Here is a 22,034-nt window from a genome sequence, read left to right as displayed (position 1 = left end):
GTAGATGCTATAGGAGTTCACGCTAGTTTGTCTAAGTGTTTTGATTACTAGTATTCGCATAGCAATGAGAATGTATGGATAGGGGTGCGTGGCGGGGAGCGCAGGCTCCAGGGCCGCCCGTAACTTATATAACACGGGGAAAGCGGATGTACAACCCCGGCCGTTTGCCTTCTCGCTCGCACTCGATAAAGGCGTGGGCAAATTGGCGAGAGTTTTCCTTCAATAACGAACGTACCGAATTGACTTTCTCTGATGCGCTGTGCGACAATTTAAATACCTAATAAATGAATAATATTTCTTACTTGATTAGGTATAAAAATATATAAAAATCGAATAGGTACATTTTATTAAGAATATGTGAATGTTACACACGAGTACGAGTCACGCCAATAATTTATTGTATGCAAATTATTTCTTAAGACAAAAATAGGTAGTCCTCGGAACGTAACATTTATATTTTTATGGTATAACCGTCAGTGTCATTATATTTTTGGGAATTTTCATATATTATTTATGTATAACACATTTCTTTCATTTACTGGTTTAACAATTAAGTAATAACGTGTTGTAAAAAATAACTTAAGTCCTTTGAAAAGTGAATTGGGGAACTACCTTTTAGATAAAAATAGATTAACTGGCATTGCTATTTGATAAATTTTATTTGTTTTAGGGATTTTCTTACGAAAAATTAAATTATCAACATCAACCGACTCTTTGAAGACTACTCTTAAATATATTCTTACTTAGTATTTCAATAAAGAAATATATATTTTTATTAAATTACTAAAATAACAATCTCAAAGCACCAATCAACACGCGGCCTTACCTTTGCTCGCACATGTGCCGATTGCGCTGACATTTACGTAGTGCGCCCCGTGCCTTCGCGTAGCGCGTACCGAACGCTGCCGACGAAATCCGAGCGGATAAAAAACAAGTTCCAAATTCAAATGCTTGAAAAAAAGAAAAACGATAGTGCCTAATTTATTTATATTTTTTTGTGATTTTTGTTTTTTTTTATTGTGTGTTCGGATGCTAGCTCTCCCTGGGAATTGCTATAGCAACGAATGACGTCAAGTTCAGGGTTGGTGCATTTTCGTTCAATACAAAGTTTCTGAGATTTTCATCCGACCAGTCTCCAAGGATTTGGATTTGAGGTAAATACTATTTTTAATTATCTTATAATTTATATAATTTTAAACAACCTAAGACATATATAGAAGAGCTTTAGATATTAAATAATATGAATTAAAATACATTTAAAAAATATCCAAAGGAAGAAATTTGATATCGTATTTATTAAGGGTTGCGCGGCCCATTTTGCTAAAGATGTTTATTAAGACTGAATATTCGGGTCAGGGCATATTGATGAGACGAAACGGAATTTAAGTTGAGTGTTTATTTTTGGAGAAAACCCAATAAACGTGACTTAAGAGGGCAAATAAAATGTTTACAATACTTGGATTGGACCAATAAGCGATATTGTTTTGATAAGCAGCTCTGTTGTTTTTCTGAGAAAAATACCTAGTGATTTAGTTAATTTAAGTTTGGTAATAATGTAGAATTATATTATTGTACATCATATTTACATTTTGGATATTGTATATGTGATTAAAACGGATGCTAATAGTAAATGTTTAGTGGCAACATTTTTAAGATATAAAGTGATCCAAACTACAGTACCAAATTGACAGTAATTTGAACGAATAATCGATATAGGTATTATGTACAAAGAAACAGCAGAAATGAGATTTACTCTAGTTGGTTTGGATTTTCAATATACCACTTTTTTTATACGCAAAAGTCTGGCGCTAAGTCGGTAGTGACCCTGCCTGCTAAGCCGCGGTCCTAGGGTTCGAATCTTGCCATAGCGTGACAGGGCATTTATTTGTGTGATGAGCACAGATATTTGTTCCTGAGTCATGGATGTTTTCCTATGTATATAAGTATGTATTTATCTATATAAGTATGTATATCGTCGCTTAGCATCCATATTACAAGCTTTGCTTAGTTTGGGGCTAAGTTGATCAGTGTAAGGTGTCCCCAATATTTTTTTTTTTTTAGTCTTATATTATGTAGGTATGCTTAGTGGATGTTTCTAAAGTAACATATCAGGCTTAATAATCTAGGATATTACTTGCCCTTTCCATGATGCATAAAATCATGGTCATGTAGGTAATAGCAACTTACGTAAGATGCGATTATGTGTCAGGATCACCAAATCTTCTAATTCTACTACTGTAAATCGAATTAACTACTTCTGGAATTTTGAAATAAATTCTGATAAAAATGTCTTTATTGTATTTACATGAAACATAAGGAACAAAAACAGGAAAACGAAATATAAACTCAACGGATATGGGTGACGTTAAATTGACATAAGGTATCGTTATGTCACGCGATCAAAGTCAGTCGTTCGAAGCAATTTGTCACCGAACTTCATAAGGTCAATACGGGTAAGTGCGTCATTCGGTGAAGTGTATCTGGTCTTCTTATTTGGCCTGTTTGAACCACGATCCGTTTACCACCAATCGTGAGTAGCAAGTAGCAAAACTATGAACTTGCAAAAACATCTGTGACAATGAGTAAAACACGAATTAACCTAAACAATGACTTAGTTATAACAGAAAACTTTAACTCAACATAGTATATCCTTGGCCTACAATGAATGGTTCCGGAGTCATGATCTGGATAAAAAATGACGAAGATGGTCAGAAAACTGACTAATAATTATATCTATTTAAAGTCACACACAGGTCGAACGCGATTAATTAACATTATTCCCAAAAATTAATTAACATTATTATTACCAAAAGATCTATCTTCGGACCAGTGCGCGGATGTTGTGAGTGCTGTGTGTCGTGCGGTGGGAAATAAACAATAACTACAAAAGCGGGTAGATTATATTTTTTATAACCCCGAACATTTATATAAATTAATATCGGGTAGTTTTGTTTGTTTACATCTCCGGTGACACTTTGCTGGGACGTCAGTCTTCCGCGACCACGGCAAATTTTGCAACCTGGCCGAAACGTTGAAAAAAAAAAGGTAAAAATAATGTTAATTAATCGCGTTCGACCTGTGTTTTTAAATATGTGTACAAAGCGCGAGAACTTAAAGTGTTATAATAATTATATCTTCTAATCATTGACCAACGTCTCTTTGGGTATATAAATGTATCACAGACGTTGACGCGTGAAACACGTCCCATATACAATATTCACACAAACCTCGAAACATAGGGTATCCCGTGGGACCTATGCATATGAATATCACGAAGTCTCCGCTGTCTCTATAAGTTTCGGCTACTTAGACTCTGTAGGGTATGGAATTCCTGATTCTTTTTTTTTCATTGCTTTACATTTCTTATATGTTTTCTCTATTTATGGGTAGGTACACCCATTTAAATCTTTACTCCGACCGTACCTCTACAGCCAAACTCACACATTTTCGTGCTCGATAATTGAGGCTAGATAGAACTAGAGACCACATAAGGTCATTACTTATTTTGTGTCCCATAAACTTTCCATACGGATTTCCACCTCCCTAATACATAGTAGGAACCGGTGTAGATCCCTAGCAGGCCTTCTCTGTTCACGCAGCAGGTTGACGGATGTCCACTAACCTGTCCTCCAGACATCCATAACATGTTCTTCAAAGTTGTATGGCTTCAGTCGGACAACGTGTCCAAATTAGTTAAGGATCCGCTGGAGTCAAATGGCTGATAATCGGCTCTGGATTTTTAATTCCATCAGGAATATCAGGATTGACTAACGCGTTTTATTTACGAAGACGCGTGATTGTAATTCAATCAAAGCGTATTTGACATACTTGCACATCATGTGATAGACACATTCTATAACCTACTCGTTCGTATGGTAAGGTATTCACTGAGTTCTGTTAATTGGTGAACTAGGTATGATTCATACGTGTTTACTGCATCATATCTACTAGGTTTGATGTGATGACGTGACAATTTGCATTACTAATTATTTTCCTATTTCTAGTAAAACGCCTATGAGTCACTGATCAGTGAATATAAAATAAATATAAATATTAAATACAAATGTGTTATTAATGGGTAAAAACAGCCTAATTGTACCTTTGAAATTAAAATTGGTACTTAATTATTTGGTTCTGAACCTACTTGTATTTAACTTTAAATACTTTCCCTATACTTTATTTATATGTATTGGATATTATGCTCTATTAAGTACGCTAAATTAGCTCTACCAAGGCAAACATATCAACAATTTTTAGATGATAAGATGAAAAATTTTGCTGGTGAAGCCTCAGAATACAATTCCATTGTGTTCATGCTATAACAATGTTTGTAATGCATTTACTAATGACGCGAGTAATGAGTACTTTTTCTGCACACTACAACCATTTACTCAGCTCATTAGATGCTTTATGACCATTACGAAACATTACGTCAAAACCCAGTTTTAAAATCAAACCATCTATTTAGTCCAGTCGAGGAAAGCCATTAGTCGTTATACGTAACTTGTACTTCTACAAGCGGTATGGGGACGGTTTTATAAAGGCTCGGAACACTTACTCTTCTTAAGCAAGTGAAAATTATAGACTAACCAGTATCATACGCTCTCTAAAAGAGTCCTTATACATCTCTAGGTCTCGGATACTGTTCTTCTGGGATGTTTCCTGCCTACCGGCGTAGGCGAATGACAATTGTCGACGCCAGACGCCGACAGAAATGCAGTCTGGCTCTGTCGCGCCAATACGCAAGAGCGATAGAGATAGATAGCTACGAAACAGAAAGTGAGCGTTTGGTCATTTGGCTACGTACCCTGTGCTAGTCAGCAATGGCAATATCGCGAAGCCTGGGCGAACTAAAAAACATTAAGTTGACGGCCCACTTGGCAAATCGTTTGTTTCGATACTGCCAAGTGGAGGTCGGCGATTTAAACTGGGGCAAGAACTTTATTTAGTTGTAAACCAATAAGTGCTTGCCATAAAATACATTATTTTATGAATGGTGGTATGTCTTTGCATTCATTCTTTTTGTCGTTCGTGAATGATATTCTTCATTAGTCTTTACAGGGAATTTCTCTCATTAAGTGCGAGTATTCAATTGTTTTGTTTGATCATCTCAGGACGTGGAACGTATATTGTGTATCTACGTCCAACGAATATTGCAAGATTATTTTAGTTTAATTTTAGATTTATTTAGTTGAAAATTTTATTTTATTTTATTTTAAGTTAAATTTAAGAATCATTTTAGATTTAATAGTTGAGTTTTATTTTAAGATAATATTTAATATTAAAAGTATCTGTACTACTCATAGCATGAGGGGTAACATAAAAAAAAGTAAAGTCGTTCTCTGAGACTACTTCTGCGGCTGTGTCTAATTATCACTAATATTCGTACATTTTTTATGGGTCGCGGCAATTGTTTCGCAGACTTTTTTTGAGAATAACTTAATTCACTCCCAGCAAATAGGTCTAAGGAGAGCCTTAATGTCCTAGACCTAGACAATTTTTTGCAGTGTTGATTTGGAACTTTGTTTAATCTCTTTGTATTTTATTTTCAAAATTCGAATATATTTTGTTTTTTTTTATCGAACTCCAGACTTACTTAGCTCAGGTTAATTTAATCACAAAAATATAATTCTCAATTTATTACGTACCATTAAAACTAACAAATCTAAATAAAAACAGTCTGTGCTTTGATTTAAAATAAGAACACGATTTATATTGCCTGCCTTGCAGTGTCGTTACCAGAAAACGCCATTATCAAAGTACTTAGTACTCGCACTACGTGAAAAGGGGGAAATTCAATTGCTATTCTCCCCGCGTCCACTATTGTTGTCGTCTGCTCGAGCTTCTTGCCTCTTCGTAACACTATCACACCAATACAATACACACATAAACTTTCAATTTTTCCAAGTGGAAAACTACCTTTGTCATATTTCTCTTTGAGTTCGCGTTGCTGTTGAAATAGCATTGTTAATAAAAACGTATTTGCGGTCTCTTACATTACACATTTTTAACTCATTTATTCATATTAATATTATAAACGAGAAAGTGTGTGTGTCTGTTTGTTTGTCCGTCTTTCACGGCAAAACGGTGCGATGAATTGACGTGATTTTTTAAGTGGAGATAGTTGAAGGGATGGAGAGTGACATAGGCTACTTTTTGTCTCTTTCTAAACCCCCATTTCCCTAAACTGGGGGCTGGAAGTTTGTATGGAACATTCGGAAATTTTCGAATTTAACGCGAGCGAAGCCGCGGGCAAAAGCTAGTTTACTATATTTATACGAGAAAAGCGAAGAGGATGATAAGAAGAAAATAGTTTAGGAAAAAACCTGTTTAAATGCGAGTTTTAAGTTAGTGCGTTTTCACATTATCCGATGCGATATCGGATGTCGGAAGGATTTCAGTAGAAAAAATCCAAGATGGCGCCTGTAATGTATGGGATATCGGTCCGACATCCGATATAGGATCGGATAATGGAAAACGCACTTACGATATCTAAAAATGTTGCCCGTAAATAATCTAACTCATATTTCTTTTGGCATCAGAAATGCGTGGTCAAAGCATTTAGCGTTCCTCGTACACCGTGTACTAAATGGCTAGCATATTTAGCTAGGTATTATTACTTCTAAGTTTTATAATTTCTAAATGTATTAATCAGTCGCGTATGACAATCCTCTAACTACCAAGGCCTATTGAATTACCCAGGCTTAGCAATAAATCAAACCTTCAGCCGCACGGTGGAACCAAATTTACGTGCCTAACCTGTTTAAGCTTCAAATACAGTGAATAACGATCCCTATGTACATGTATTAGGCACTAATTTACAAGCACAGGTTTGTGGGTCTAATGTACCAATCATAAGATCATAACTGACCCTTCTAATAGATATTTCGCACTTGCAGACTTGCAGAGTTGCTCTTTATGTAATTATCTGCTATATGAACACGAAGTGCAGAACCTACCTGCGCTGACCTATTTTTGTACTATGTTTGCGATTTATAAATTATGTGTTTATTTTTATTACCTACATATTTATTAGAAAACACCTAATTTGAACAGAGCCTTTTGAATGTCCAATTATTTAATCTCTTAAAAAAAAACCCAGTTCTAAAAATAAATCTTGGTTATGTTATTATTTCACATTAAACTACTTATTTACTCAAAATGATACAAGCAATACAAAGCTAGCTACCTTCTCATTTTTTAAAGAAACAACTTATTAATCAAAATCATGCAATTCTCAACTTTACTTCCTTTAGGTGTCATAACTCCTGCACATAATAGTCAGGAAGAGAACAAACCTATGCAAGATACCACTAAAAACATCGGAATTTACACGCCAGACCACTTCAATAGTAAGCTCCAAGTTCCCATACAAGTTGCCATAATGTTGTAATAACATTAGTACAGCCTCCAAGCGCCAAATGTGTTAGCACTCCTGCCAAGCTAGTTAAGACTGTATCTAGTAGTAGTAAAGAGTGATAGTGGTTCTAGTTAGAGTGGTGTGGTAGTAGAGATTTTCTTCGCGAGGTCTGCGCGCGTTGCGTAAGCTGCGTTGACACAGTTTCGATGGTGAGGTGGGGCCTACCATAACAAATAGTAAGTTTGTGGCTTGAATGAAGCGCATATACTACATATATTTTATACGTTTTATACAATTTTGAATAGACTTTTAAACTTTTTTTTTAAATTAAACGTTTTAATACATATTTAAATATTCTTTATGTTGCGAGCATGTAGTAATTAGGAACAGCTTTATTTTAGGAAAAGGCGATATGTGTACCTATTTTTTTATACGAAGAATTTGACAAAAGTGACTTTGATGATTATTTAACCTTATTAAAGTGTCAATATGTAGGATGAATTTTACGTCTCACAGAGGGTTACTATAGGAAAGTAGAGTCTACGATACTTCTGACTTAGAAATTACTTTACCAAAGAGAAATACCGAATTCTTAATATGCCATCTTTATCCATAGGACTACAATACATATAGCTATTCCTCTTTTGTTCATTGTTATGTTTGAAACAAAAAGTTCAACAAATTTCCCCACGCACTTTTACTATCGCTCCAAGCAGGCGGCGCGAGTACATTAGCATGCTCGATTTCTTTTCGTGAGGGCCCAAAACTAGCTGTTTATAAACAGGCCGCAAAATATGTGGAAAACGGAAAACGAGCGCGAAACTACCTACATTCCAAACCGGTTGTGGCTTGTGGTTTTGCCAATTTGAGCGAATTTTATCGAATAGTAAATAATGACTAGCATTTTAAGTAAATGATGACAAAAGGTAAAAATAACAATATATTAGATCCTTTGAAACAACTATTTTTGTCTATTGTTAGTCTTAATAGATGTTTATTACAAGTTTTTGATAATGTAAATCGGAGTTAAGTCCCAATTATATTTTTAAATTACAGAAGATGACTGCAATTTTAACTAAAATCGCATTCACAACACAGTTCCGATATGTTCCTGCTATATCCATTCCAAAATTACCTCATGCCGGTCTAACTTCCTATTATAGGTCACCTTTAAACTGCAACCAAACAAAAAACAAAAGAATAATGCGATTCTACAAAATCAACCAAACCAGTTCAATATCTAATAACTACGACGTTCTTTACGTCACACCGGGCATTACCTTCTCACCGTAAGCAGGTAAAAGTGAAATCATTCCGATCCGAGCAGTTATCCAATCAAGCGGTCTTAGTTCCTCCATGACGCGGAACGATAGGCGCTGACCCACAAAACATAGCTAGTAGCCAACGTCATAATCGCTTACACTTCTTAGCTATCTCTCCCTATCACTCTTCGTAGTGTTGCGACAGAGTCAGAATGCGTTTCGATCGCTACGTAGCGTCCTCGACTGTACTACTGTAGCTTCTGCTATGCCGGCTGGCATTCTTTTGAATGTGATTCCTCGGGTCTTATAGTCTAGTATAAGGTGTTCTTGAGTCCCGTAACCGCGATGCGTATTTGGAGACCGTGCTTATACCGGTTTCAAATCACCTGTATAAAGTATGCGTCTAAAAGAAGACCTTTGAACTGCATTCCAAAGTATGCATACCATTTTTAGTGAGATACCTCAATACAAAATGTTATTATTGAACTTGAGGTCACATTTATACTGGATTTGAAGCGATGCATTCATGGCTATTGTTAATAGTGCAAACATTTGTCTTGAATGCAAATGCCGAAGCCGAAGTTGTGTCATAACTACATGTGTTAGGTAAGTACCTACTGAGACATAGGTGCAAATATTAGCCTTGAATATAGGTTACAGGTATACAATAGGTTTAGTTATTGCTAGTTATGACAATTTTATTCTAAAATAACAGAGAACGAAAATAAACGCAGAACAGGATACGTAGCCGAATGGCACAAACGCTCACGAAACGGACCGCTCGTAGATATCTATCTCTATCGCTCTTGAGTATTGGCGCGACAGAGCCAGACTACCTTTCGCGGTGTTTCGTTTTCGTTTCGTGTCGCAGAAATGCCATTCGGCTACGCCATCTGAACAGAATGACATATGAGGCGAATGGCTGATGAATATTTATACCTCAATATATAATGTGATATTTTCTAGCAAGAGTAAATACACGTTGATAAGAACTTATGACCCCTTGTGACCTCTTTGGCACCTTACAAAATTCTTACTACCTACCTACTTTTTCTTTTATCTCCGGCATCTCCGCTTTAACTTTGTATTAACAATGCATAGCATTTCACATGACCGAAATTAACAGTAGATCAGTACAATCGCCATCAAATGCATCGAAACAGCCAAGGTGCTCACAAATATCTAACCTCATTGTCTCTATTTCCAAGGCATTAAAAGTGTCATCAGATACTTTTGACCGACTCGGCAGCTCCGAGGTGAAAAAAACTGTACGCAGTTTAATAGTAGGTCCCCGTTTTAATAGTGTACATTTATATCACAAACCTTCATTTAAAACTATTCAAATCTGCTCCATAAGTTCAAGGCCAAGACTTATGATCTAGGTTTGAGATACGATGAGTGCCCGGGAGGCTAAAAGGGTCTCTCGAGAGCACCCTCGTATAACGTTAATGAGGTATCAATAAAAGTCAATATGCACTGATGTTCAAGCTAATCAAGGCTATATTAGTCTTAAGGTGCTGTTACACGGACAACACAATTGCCAGGAATTCATATATATAGGTATCCATATGCAGAGTAGATGAATTTCCCAATTGGATACGACAGTACAGATGTGAAGATATCGTCCTATATTTAGTAGGAAGGTGTTTTATTATGTTGGCTCTGTCTACTGTAATATTCAAATTGTTTTAAAAAAAATATCGAACGTTTTGAATGCATTGAAATACAACAACGCTACCGGCAATTATTATCGTAACATGACTCCTAACATAATTGGCACTGCTGTTGTTGTGTGTTACAGAATATTTCTACAATGCAAAATATACTAGAATTTAATGTTTAAATAAAAATAATGAGCGTTATACTGCAAATGAATTATAATATTAATTATTACGTGGATTGAAAAGTCTGGTGAAAACTTGTTAGTATGCAGGTACCTACAAAAAAATTAATTTAAAACAAACGAACGTTTCATTTGTAAAAGTAAAACTTTTGAACTTCATTAAGCCTCTAACATAGTTCCTTCTATTTGTATTATTCGGCAAAAGTTCGGAGCCTGGCGTAACGAATAACCTAGCCACTCGCAAACCAACTAAAATGTGCTCGGACTTTCCGAATTCCGATTTGATTCTGTCTGAATTTAGTAGGTACGAGTATTTCTATTTCATTCGCCTCCACTATGCACTGTAGTAGTGTTTTTTTAGTTTGTAAAGCATAAATAAATAAATAAATATTAAATATTATAGGACATTCTTACACAGATTGACTGAGCCCCACGGTAAGCTCAAAAGGCTGAAGGTATTTCAAAGGAGGTATTTCAAAGGAGATTTCATTTTTACTACTACAGTGCTGGGCGGCTAGCACTCGTCCTATCACACATTATTTTGTAGGATTGGTGGAGGGAGTCCGGATTTATTCAACTATACCGTATTAACCGTATTATCTTTAAAACTTGAATTTTATTCCTATGAAATAAAGTAAAGGATTAGGATTCGTATATAGGAGGTGCAAGCACATTGCTGGCCCTTAAAATTGGTCAAAGGCTTTCGTCGAAGGAGAAATTTCGTCGGGTACCACGGCGGGCGGGTGGTCTAGTGGTAAGGGCGTTAGCCGCGTAAGCTGAAGACCCGGGTTCGATTCCCGGCTTGGACTCCAGTGGGCCTTGTCGTTTTTTTCTTTCGTGTATGATATCTATTTCTGTTTATAATTTATATATAGTAGTGTGACTATTTGAAAAACCACAAATCAAAAGTATTTAATAAAATAATTTTCCCCTCACTAGCTCGGAAACACGTATTTTGTCCTTTAATACCAGCGGGCAAAAACGCATTTTATCCACTAGTGGGTAAAGTAATTTGACCTTAAATAAAATCAAATTAACTGCTTTAAAATTGATAAAAGTAGGTGAATCTAGTACCTAATAAAGATGATTTACCACCTGTGGAACTACTGGAAGCAGTGATAAACGCATTTTTTGCGTTGTAGTTTCCTCGTTATAGTGAGGGGAAAAGTTTTGTGTTACACTCGGGTGCAAATGTATTTTACTTATCGTGTGTTAAAAAACAGGTTCAGGATTCTATTCTCGAACCACTCGCTTCGCTCGTGGTTCAACTATAGAATCCTTTCACTTGCTCGTTTTTCAATTCCACACTCGGCGTTAAAATACAACTTTGCCCCCTTGTATAACAAATAACTATTGATTTGTTCCCTAGTCCTATGAAATAATTACCTACCTACTGCTATGAATCATATGAGTGCTTCCTATGACTAAATAATATAACTGTATTGACTATATTGACAATGCATTTAGACCCCATGACCTTTTATGAGTATAGATCGAACTAGTATAACGGTCACCGCAATACGTGGCATTTGTCTAGAATACTAATAGCCTGGCTATATGTCACAGTAAGTATTTATACAGGATGTCCCTAAAACCAACGCTAAAACGAAAAGAGGTAATAGAACATCTCATTATATAGCTATCACATTATGCGAACTTGACAAGGTTTTCGAGACATTGGCACTTTTCATACTTTTTTCCTTTACGGCCAATATCTCAGAAACAATGACATTTTCATTAAGGTCAGATTCGCTTAATTTGATAGATAATGAGATGTCCAATCCCTTTTCGTTTTGGCGTTGGTTTTAGGGACATCCGGTATATTACTAACGGTACAAATGTTTTTTGAAGTAATCCACCATAAAGATGCAGTGAAAACACAAAAATTGGACGATCATAACGACCGCACCGTTGTCCCAAGGCCGCTATCGCAACGTCTTTGTTTACGGTCCAGCGCAGCGCAACGTCACGAGTGTCACGAAATTGTAACTTATCACAGTTATGACTTGTGACGTATCACAGGTTTTTAGGGAGTGGGAAGAACATAAATAAACGAAGCAATTGAAATACAGAGATACCTACGATACATAGACATCTCTTTACTCTCAAGGTGGTTACCATTATTTTTTTATAATTTGGACTGCGTATGATATGCGTAAAGACTTTTCCGACCATCTTACGTATAAATAACACGACCATAACAAAAGAAAAAACAAGAGTGCGGTAAAAACGGCGTTACTCAAAAATGAATTGACGACCAGTCTGGCCTAGCGCGTAGTGACCCTGCCTGCTGCTACGCCGCGGTCCCGGGTTCGAATCCCGATAGGGGCATTTATTTGTATGATGAACACAGATATTTGTTCCTGAGTCATGGATGTTTTCTATGTACCTCTATATAAGTATTTGTATATTATATATATATATATATATATATATATATATATATATATATATATATATATATATATATATATATATATATATAGTTGTCTGAGTACCTGCAACACAAGTTATCCTGAGCTTACCGTGGGACCCAGTCAACCTGTGTGAGAATGTCCTATAATATTGATTGATTGATTTGATTTATTTAATCATACAGGGAACAAACATTGAAGTGAAAGGAAGTCAAAAACAATGAAGAAAAGTTACTCAAAGTATTTATAGATAAAGATGTCTATATCCACGTCACTGACTATGGCTAGTTAAATGGCAAAGTTCGTAACAGTGTTGAACTATCGTCCTAGTTTAGAGCACCGAGGGGAGGCAAGTAGGACATGAGGAATTGGTACTCATTCACCCCAGTTCACCCTGTTTACAAAGTCGGCTATTATCTTTGAACTCTCGTTAAATCCATTACACTACAGTTTTCGTAGAGAAATTTGTCTCTAAATTCGAAACAATTGGTAAAATCGAAAGAAACATCAAATAATAATAAATGAAATTTGAACTTATTTTGTGGGCTATTTGTGCTGTTTTTATTTGTTGTCTTGTGGTAAAAAAAAAGTAATTTTACTTCATGAACACAAGGATGAGAAGAAGTTTAAGGATTCCTTGGAAAGGTCTACATACACATGATGCATACTTACCTAATGGAATATTACATGCTACGTTTACTGAGTTTCAGCAAAACAAAAAGTCCATTATCTAATACAACGTAAGTTTGACTAAGGCTGTTTTCTTAAGTGTGTAGCAATATACTGTAGGATTTGCTGTATAGGCAGAAGTCTGTTTCTTCGTTTAAAGGATTTCTTGCATAATTTGTTGCCTAGACACTCTCCTTCAGCATATTCTGGCCTCGATAATACATATCTAACTATTTCACTTATTCATGACCTTTGCCCGGAATGAAGCCGACTGAATAATGGATAGGTAGAGTGTAATTTGACGTTAGCTTCATATTGTTGACGGGAATAATACTTCGTCATGCAGGGGGATGGATAAGCTCAACAGGGCTTATTTCCATTAAGTACGTTACGACTGAGGAATTATTTCATTCCTGAGAAACAAAAGGAAAAACCGGCCAAGAGCGTGTCGGGCCACGCTCAGTGTAGGGTTCCGTAGTTTTCCGTATTTTTCTCAAAAACTTCTGAACCTATCAAGTTCAAAACAATTTTCCTAGAAAGTCTTTATAAAGTTCCACTTTTGTGATTTTTTCATATTTTTTAAACATATGGTTCAAAAGTTAGAGGTGGGGGGACGCTCTGTTTTTTCCTTTAGGAGTGATTATTTCCGAAAATATTAATATTATCAAAAAACGATCTTAGTAAACCCTTATTCATTTTTAAATACCTATACAACAATATATTACATGTTGGGGTTGGAATGAAGAAAAATATCAGCCCCCACTTTACATGTAGGGGGGGGGGTACCCTAATAAAACATTTTTTCCATTTTTTATTTTTGCACTTTGTTGGCGTGATTGATATACATATTGGTACCAAATTTCGGCTTTCTAGTGCTAACGGTTACTGAGATTATCCGCGGACGGACGGACGGACGGACGGACGGACGGACGGACGGACGGACGGACGGACGGACGGACGGACAGACAGACATGGCGAAACTATAAGGGTTCCTAGTTGACTACGGAACCCTAAAAACGGAACCCTTACAGGACACACTTTGTTAATCGTCTGTCTGTCAAGACTTTTTATCTGGGAAACACATGGAGTTAAATATCTAAATTAATTGTGGTCTATAGTCCCTTGAAGCTGTAAAAAATGAAGTTTTTAATTTAACGTAAATAAAAGGATAATGCCGTAATTGCCTACAAAAACGTGTAGCTGTAGATACTTCGACACTCTCAAGGGAATCAAAATGTATAATAGGAAAATTAGGTAAGTAGGTACCTACTTCTCCTTGGCCTAGATATTATGTTAATTTTGGAAAATAATATCTCCTTATAATAAATATAATACATATACAGGGAAATATCTAAAAACTACATATTATCCTTTTCTTTGGCATATACAGTCACCAGCAATAATATTTAACACAAGGAAGACCGTAAAAATATCTGACACGATCGTATTCGTACAACCATAAGAGCGTGTCAATATTTTTGCGGCTTTCGATGAGTAACGTGTTATTGCAGGTGACTGTACAGCATTAATTAGGATATAAATCACCCGATTATGACGTCGACTTTGGCCTGCGTCAATAAAAGTGGCCAACTAATTCTGGCAACACCGTAAACCACGTTTCGATGCGAAATCTGGGTTGTGTGAACTGATTAAGCGGTAATTTCCCCATTGTTCCCGATACCGCTAACAAGGTTTATATCACACCTCGCGCTAAAACTGGACACGCTATTATAAACTTGCTGGCCATTTTATTTTCATCGCACGTGCTCAAAAAGGGTGTTATTATATTACACGTAAGCATGCGGGGCAATTGTAGGCAAATGATTTTAAGGACTTTTATGGTTTAGATTATCGAGATAACGACGTATGTCAATAATATGTTTGTTTTATTTACTTGTAAAAAATACCTTAATGTACATGCTCTTGCTGGTTCGACTGTGATGACATGGGTCAAATAAAAAAAACATATTATAAAAATACCGAAAAATTAAACGAAACAGGACAATTTACGTAATTAAAAAAAAAAATGGTTTCCAGGTTGTAAAATATTTTTTCTCACGTTTTATTAAACGTGAAAAAAAATATCTTTCAGCATTCCAGTATCAGTCTACTGGATAATAGTACATTACGATACAAGTGCGTAAAAAAGGAAGTTCGAAACGAGTGGCGATAAATTAAAACACGACCGAAGGGAGTGTTTTAAATCGACTCGAGTTACGAATTTCCATTTTGCACGCGTATCGTACGACGTTTTTCAGTACAGGGTGGCTAGCCGAATGGCACAATCGCTCACGAAACGCTCACGAAACGAAGCGCTAGTAGATATCTATCTCTATCGCGCTTGCGTATTGGCGCGACAGAGCCAGCGGCGTATCGCTTTCGTTTGGCGTCGGAGAAATGCCATTCGGCTACGGGGCCTGATGAGCCTCCGAAGTTTCGACCTGGCATATAATGAACCACTCTCGAACTAGTGCGTAAAAAAACGACCATCTGTACTGAAAAATATTTTTCCTACTCCCGTGTTGTTATTCGTCATTTACCGTGTCGTGCATAGATCGTTAAAACCCTACATAAAAGATGCCCGCACCCGGCCGGCGCCCCGCGCACCCACGCATACGATATAGCTCTTACAGCATTGTTAGGTAGCCGTTAAGGGATATAGCGGGCCGCGGGGCGCCGGCCGGGGGCGGGCGGCGGCGCGGGGGAGTGCGAGCGACAGGGTGAGTGCAGAAACATTGCAGAGGACAAGTCAAAATACTTATAGGAAACAGTGCGAATTTCACGAAAGTTATTCTAGAAAACTATTCAAAAGTAAGTGCATGGTCGTAGAAAAAGTATTGTATGCAACGGTGTTTAACTGAGTCAAAAAATACTCGTGTCGTCTTAATAACAATTTTCGGCTTCGCCTCAAATTGTTACCCACGCCACTCGTCTTTTTTGACCTCCATTAAACGCCTGTTGCATAAAATACTATTTCAGGTATGCTTGTAATTTTGTTAAAAGTGTACAAAGTATTTCTCTTGGAAAATAAAAACACGAAATGTTTACATGAATGTTGCTTTATAAATGATAGCCTATTTTTTTATGAGCCAATTTGACAACCATTGGATGCGCGTAAATAATTGGATTTTATTTTAAACGAGTACTATTTTTGTTTTCATTGATATGATGGATACAATTTATATGTACCTATGTAAATAGGTACCTATGTACTTCACAAAATGCACATGCACATCCAAGTTGCTCACACTTACGGACGATACGGGAGGGGTCCGTTATCCACACAAACCCTCTCGACTATTTCCTCCCTGGTTTTTCACGATAGAGCAATGATTTTTTCAACACAGATTATTATAATTTTTATCTGTGTCGGACCGTTTTGATTTTTTGATATTCTTATTTTTAAAGATGCTAGCCCATCAAAAAATTCCAAAAACAGCTTTATTGATTACGGCGCGAAAAAAGGTGTGGTATTCAAAATTGGCAACAATCAGCCAAAAAAACTAAACAGTCAACAGTCCGACACAGATTATTTCATTGTTATACAAATTATTTTTAGTGTTTCGGAATGAAAGGAGACTACCTGACGATATATTATATAGCAGTATATATAGGTTCTGGCACGACGATTGTTCAGTGGACATAGATATATATATGGATTGTGGACTAGTGTAATAATGAAAATTTTTTTTTTACAATTGCCCCCCAGTCGGGAATTGCACCATGGCACCTTACTTTATTTTAATTTTATTTTACTTTATTAGGTACACCAAACATATTTCGTACAAAATCTTGATTATTACAATTTAATCTTATGCTAAGTGGCTTAAAACTAGCACGAGATACAAAAAAAGTGTACTCAGCTTGTTTTACAATTCACTTTGTCTCTTTAAAAACGCCTTCCATCTTGAACGATATTAAGGAACCGTATTTATTATTGATCTAGAACAAATATAACTCACTAAAAACTAAGTTTTTATCAGTAAATGCAGCTTACAATTGTCCGGGTGCGTCATTTGACCCGTGATTCATTTTAACCGCACTCAGTAGATGCACCGCCGCACAATGAGCTCTAGTAGCCAATTAAATCTGACCTGCTCAAAATCATACTCGCTGGGAACAATGATTTGCATTCAATTGCATAATATGAAAGTACAGAGATGACTACAAGGAAATTTATAATCAACCAGACTAAGCTTCTGGACAAAAATAAACATAAAATATATCTAATGGAACGGAAGACATTTTACATTATTTGATACATACAGCCTAAAGATCTCAGGCCAACATAGGATTACAAAATTTTAAAAATAAATTATAATTCAAGAGACGTTTCCGACCACACTTGAACCAGTGGTACAAGTACAATCAACAAAACTGAGCTAAGGCTTATTCCTCTAATAGAATACCTAAATGATATATATTCCACCATAACTCTTATTTATAAGTACGTACCGTAAATGAAATGGCAATAAGACTCAATAAGTATCTATTTATATAGTATATAGTATCTAACCCCAGTAGATATAATTGAATAATTATTGTATTGAATAATTTATAATTAAGCATCTTCTATTTTTATTGATTTTACATATATTTTATTTTAATTTTTAATGATCATATCTTCCCATTATCATACAAGATTATATATCTATGTTACATACCTTTACATATATCTATATTACATACCCTAACACACACACACACACACACACACCCAATTACTCAGTTGCTCACACACATACAGTCGCCGTAGCCTTTAGTACAATTGATAGTACGGCAGTTGCTGGAATCGTGGACGACCTAGCTAGGGGCTAGTCGGAAAATCAAAGCTAGATAGCTTTTAACTGTCTAACTAGCACATTCTGAGACTGGTACCCAAAGCCTAGTTTTTTTAAGAGAATGTACTTTTGTTTATTTTTTCTGTAAATGTATACATATTAAGTTGTACAGTATTCTTAGTTGTGGCAATAAATATTATTTTATTTATTTTAACGGATAACTTCGACCCATCTCTTTCCAATTCAAACTATGTGATAGGACAAATTTTCACAGATGCATGAATTTCTCTCAGATGCAGTGATACAATTAGACAAGGACGTGTCAATCTCGCGGCGGCGGCCATCATTGCTAAAACTGAAAGTTATAAGTTACAAGCGGAAGTCTCCTTCCAACTTGTCATATTTAGACATTGACTACCTCCTTGTATCCTGGCAATTGTAGCTTCCGCTTTGAGAAATGGGACATTGACTACCACTTTCTTAAACAACATAAGGTTCATTATTCTGAAAACGTCATACAAATGACGCCCAACTGTCCGATCTCTGTTGGCACAAACGAAGTAGTTATCACCTACACACACTGAGTCACATTCAGCTGCTTTCTCGTTCACAGAAACATTCAACTTCTACGCTAGTGTAGTAATTTGACCTAAGTCCCTTGACAGACATACGTGATGAGATTTCGCACGTTAACTGGTTCACACAAAACATAGTCTCTGCATATATGTGACATGCCACGGTCAAAAGTACCTTATGGCAGTTGGCGCTTACGTCACGCACTAGTATTGTGGCGCCTTTAATAAAGGCGTAAGCGCCAACTAATAGAAGGCACCTTTCACCGTGGAATGTCACATTGTGAATGACGTGGTGCATGTCGCGCCTTTAATTGAGGATCCACGCGTAATGAGGGCCGTGGGCGACCCCAGCAGGTGCCGCGTACTTTTATAATGGCTGTTCGTGACTGATCTAATTTAAAAAATTGCATTTGGAATGCAAGAACAAGAAATAATAAATATTTATAAATGGGTACCTATAGACGAGCGGTCTGGCCTAGCGCGTAGTGACCCTGTCTGCTAAGCCGCGATCCAGGGTTCGAATTCCAGTAAGGGTATTTTGTTTATGAGCACAGATAATCTTTTTAAGAATGTCCTTTAATATTTATTAATACCTATTGCGATTGGCGACACGTTTCGAGTCATAAGGAGACTCGAGGAGACTCGACTTCATCAGGCATGAATGCTCGTGGCGGCTACACTCCGCGCGAGTGTTAAATATTCGAATACGTCTCACGAAAGTTTAACTTCTATATAGGTATCTGAAATAATAATAAAAATCTGTGTTTTTCTAATATTTTAAACAAATATGTATAAGTACCTATTCTCTAGGTGCACGGCATCGGCAGGACCGGTGCTGCTTTCATTTTGTAGGCTTTTCTAGGCTACATCACAGTGTCAAAGTATCCCAACGGCTGCCGCTGGCATTAATGTTTGATATTCGGTAAGTTTACGTAGTAACACTTTGTTTGTAAGAACCCGCATTTGCCAATAGGAGTACAATTTCTGTAATATTGTGTATGAAAAAACCGGCCAAGAGCGTGTCGGGCCACGCTCAGTGTAGGGTTCCGTAGTTTTCCGTATTTTTCTCAAAAACTACTAAACCTATCAAGTTCAAAACAATTTTCCTAGAAATATAGTTCTACTTTTGTGATTTTTTTCATATTTTTTAAACATAGTTCAAAAGTTAGAGGGGGGGGGGACGCACCCTTATTCATTTTTAAATACCTATCCGGGCGAATCAACTTTTTGACCGACATTTTTGGTGTCTCTGGCGTTACTCAAAATGTCTCTGGAGTTACCAAGAAATCGAACTTCTAATGAACAAAGTTTCAGTTTATTGGATTTAACAGTTAGGGTTATGTTTTAATATACAGGGTAAAGTGAAAAATACAAATAAAATTCATTATTTAAGGGTGAAATTTCACAACTGCGGACAGATTTGAGTGGTCAAAAAGTTGATTCGCCCATCCAACAATATATCACACGTTGGGGTTGGAATGGTATGATAAAACATTTTTTCCATTTTTTATTTTTGCACTTTGTTGGCGTGATTGATATACATATTAGTACCAAATTTCAGCTTTCTAGTGCTAACGGTTACTGACATTATCCGCGGACCGACGGACGGACAGACAGACATGGCGAAACTATAAGGGTTCCTAGTTGACTACGGAACCCTAAAAAGGTCTCCGGTAACCAATAATAACAATACATCGGAGATAATTAATGCAATCTCAGCAAACCATGCTAACTATTTATGACATATATGCTGTGCGGAAAAATCCTACAATAACCTGATGCAATTAACTGATTAAAATCAAGACAATCCATACTGTATATTTCCCAGCTTAATGAATGTATAATCTAAAAACATGCTTCGAGTAACAACATGTTTTGATGTTTCATGGAGGTAGCTAATTGGCCCGTTTAAGGAACTGGCCTGTTGTCAAAATTAGCATACTTTGGGTCACCTGGGTTCCTAGCCAACATGAATAATCGCTTACGCTTATATCGTTATCGTACTTATAGCTACTTTTTTTATTATTACTATTAATGGGCTTACTTTTGGCTAAAGACTAGCCAAAGGCAAAGACGTGGCCTACGATGGAGTGAGCTCGCCCAGAAGACGCCTGTTCACCCTTAATTTGAAGGCATTTTACTACAGAAGTACAGACTAGCCGAGACGAAGACGTGGTCTACTATGATGGAAAACGCCCAGAAGGTGCCTGCTAACAGTGCTAACCTTTGATTTGAAGGTTGTTGGGTTATATATTATATAAGCCGGGAAATATAGACTCCGGCAATCTCTGTCGCTCTTCTATCGGACCAGCCGTAGTAACGATCGTTGACTACCAGGCAATCGAAACGTAGTCTGGCTCTGTATATCTTTGCAAAAGAGCGATAGGGCAAGCTAGCTACGCTTTCGAAGCGTAAGCGACTGTGACGTTCGTTGGCTAGGTACCCTTGTTGTATTGTTGTTAAAATTAGCATGCTCCATGGGTCACCTGCAAGGCATCAAGGCCGATAGATCACGTTCAGTATGTAGGCCAGTTATTCGCGTTTTTATGACTAAGCAATGCGGCACCAGTGCATGCTGCACGTAGTAATTGTAACCTCCAAGAATCCATGACTCACAAACGCGACAAATCTATAGTTCCATAATGTGCACCTTAGCTTCATAAACGCACAAGTCACGTCAAAATAGCGATTTCTACAAACAAAGAGGCACCGGTCGACCTTAGACATTCTTACGTAACATCCAGTCAGCACTATCGTGAGAACGGTTGACAAAAAACTGCATCTGAAGTTAGACCTTGCGTGATATCAGATTAGGTTTGAAATTCATCAGGAAGTGAAGTGACTGAGGTGACCGGTGCGCTGCGACGTGGCCGGTTATCGTTCCATTCTTGAATGGTGACCAGGGATATATTAAATTAACCCTATTATGGTAGCGGCTATAAAGTTCACCGCTATTTTGAAAACAGTGGTCCGGTTATCGTTCCATTCAAATTTTTTTGAATGATAAATATTCGTTATAAGCAACTCCCTGTACCTGTTTGTGACAAGGGATATTAAATTTAATGAACATTAATAATAATAATTATCTGAGGGTTTTGCCTGTGCAATTACCGACGAAGTTATGATGACG

The 22,034-nt window shown here is 36.7% G+C and overlaps 1 protein-coding gene across 3 annotated transcripts in view; it reads left to right on the top strand.

Moving 5' to 3' along the window:
• The first annotated feature begins 881 nt into the window (after window positions 1–881).
• LOC125234976 (chaoptin) overlaps window positions 882–22,034 on the top strand; it is a 75,043-nt gene continuing 53,890 nt past the window's right edge. For 2 of the 3 annotated variants that reach the window (XM_048141425.1, XM_048141408.1), the window contains exon 1: window positions 882–1,146. The gene's annotated coding sequence lies outside the window, so the exon portion shown is untranslated. Of the gene's footprint in view, window positions 1,155–22,034 lie in introns of all 3 variants that reach the window. The other variant, XM_048141417.1, reaches the window with a different exon arrangement.

Source organism: Leguminivora glycinivorella, chromosome 2, assembly GCF_023078275.1.
Source record: "Leguminivora glycinivorella isolate SPB_JAAS2020 chromosome 2, LegGlyc_1.1, whole genome shotgun sequence".
Taxonomy (NCBI): domain Eukaryota; kingdom Metazoa; phylum Arthropoda; class Insecta; order Lepidoptera; family Tortricidae; genus Leguminivora; species Leguminivora glycinivorella.
This window is presented reverse-complemented; position numbering and strand designations above follow the sequence as displayed.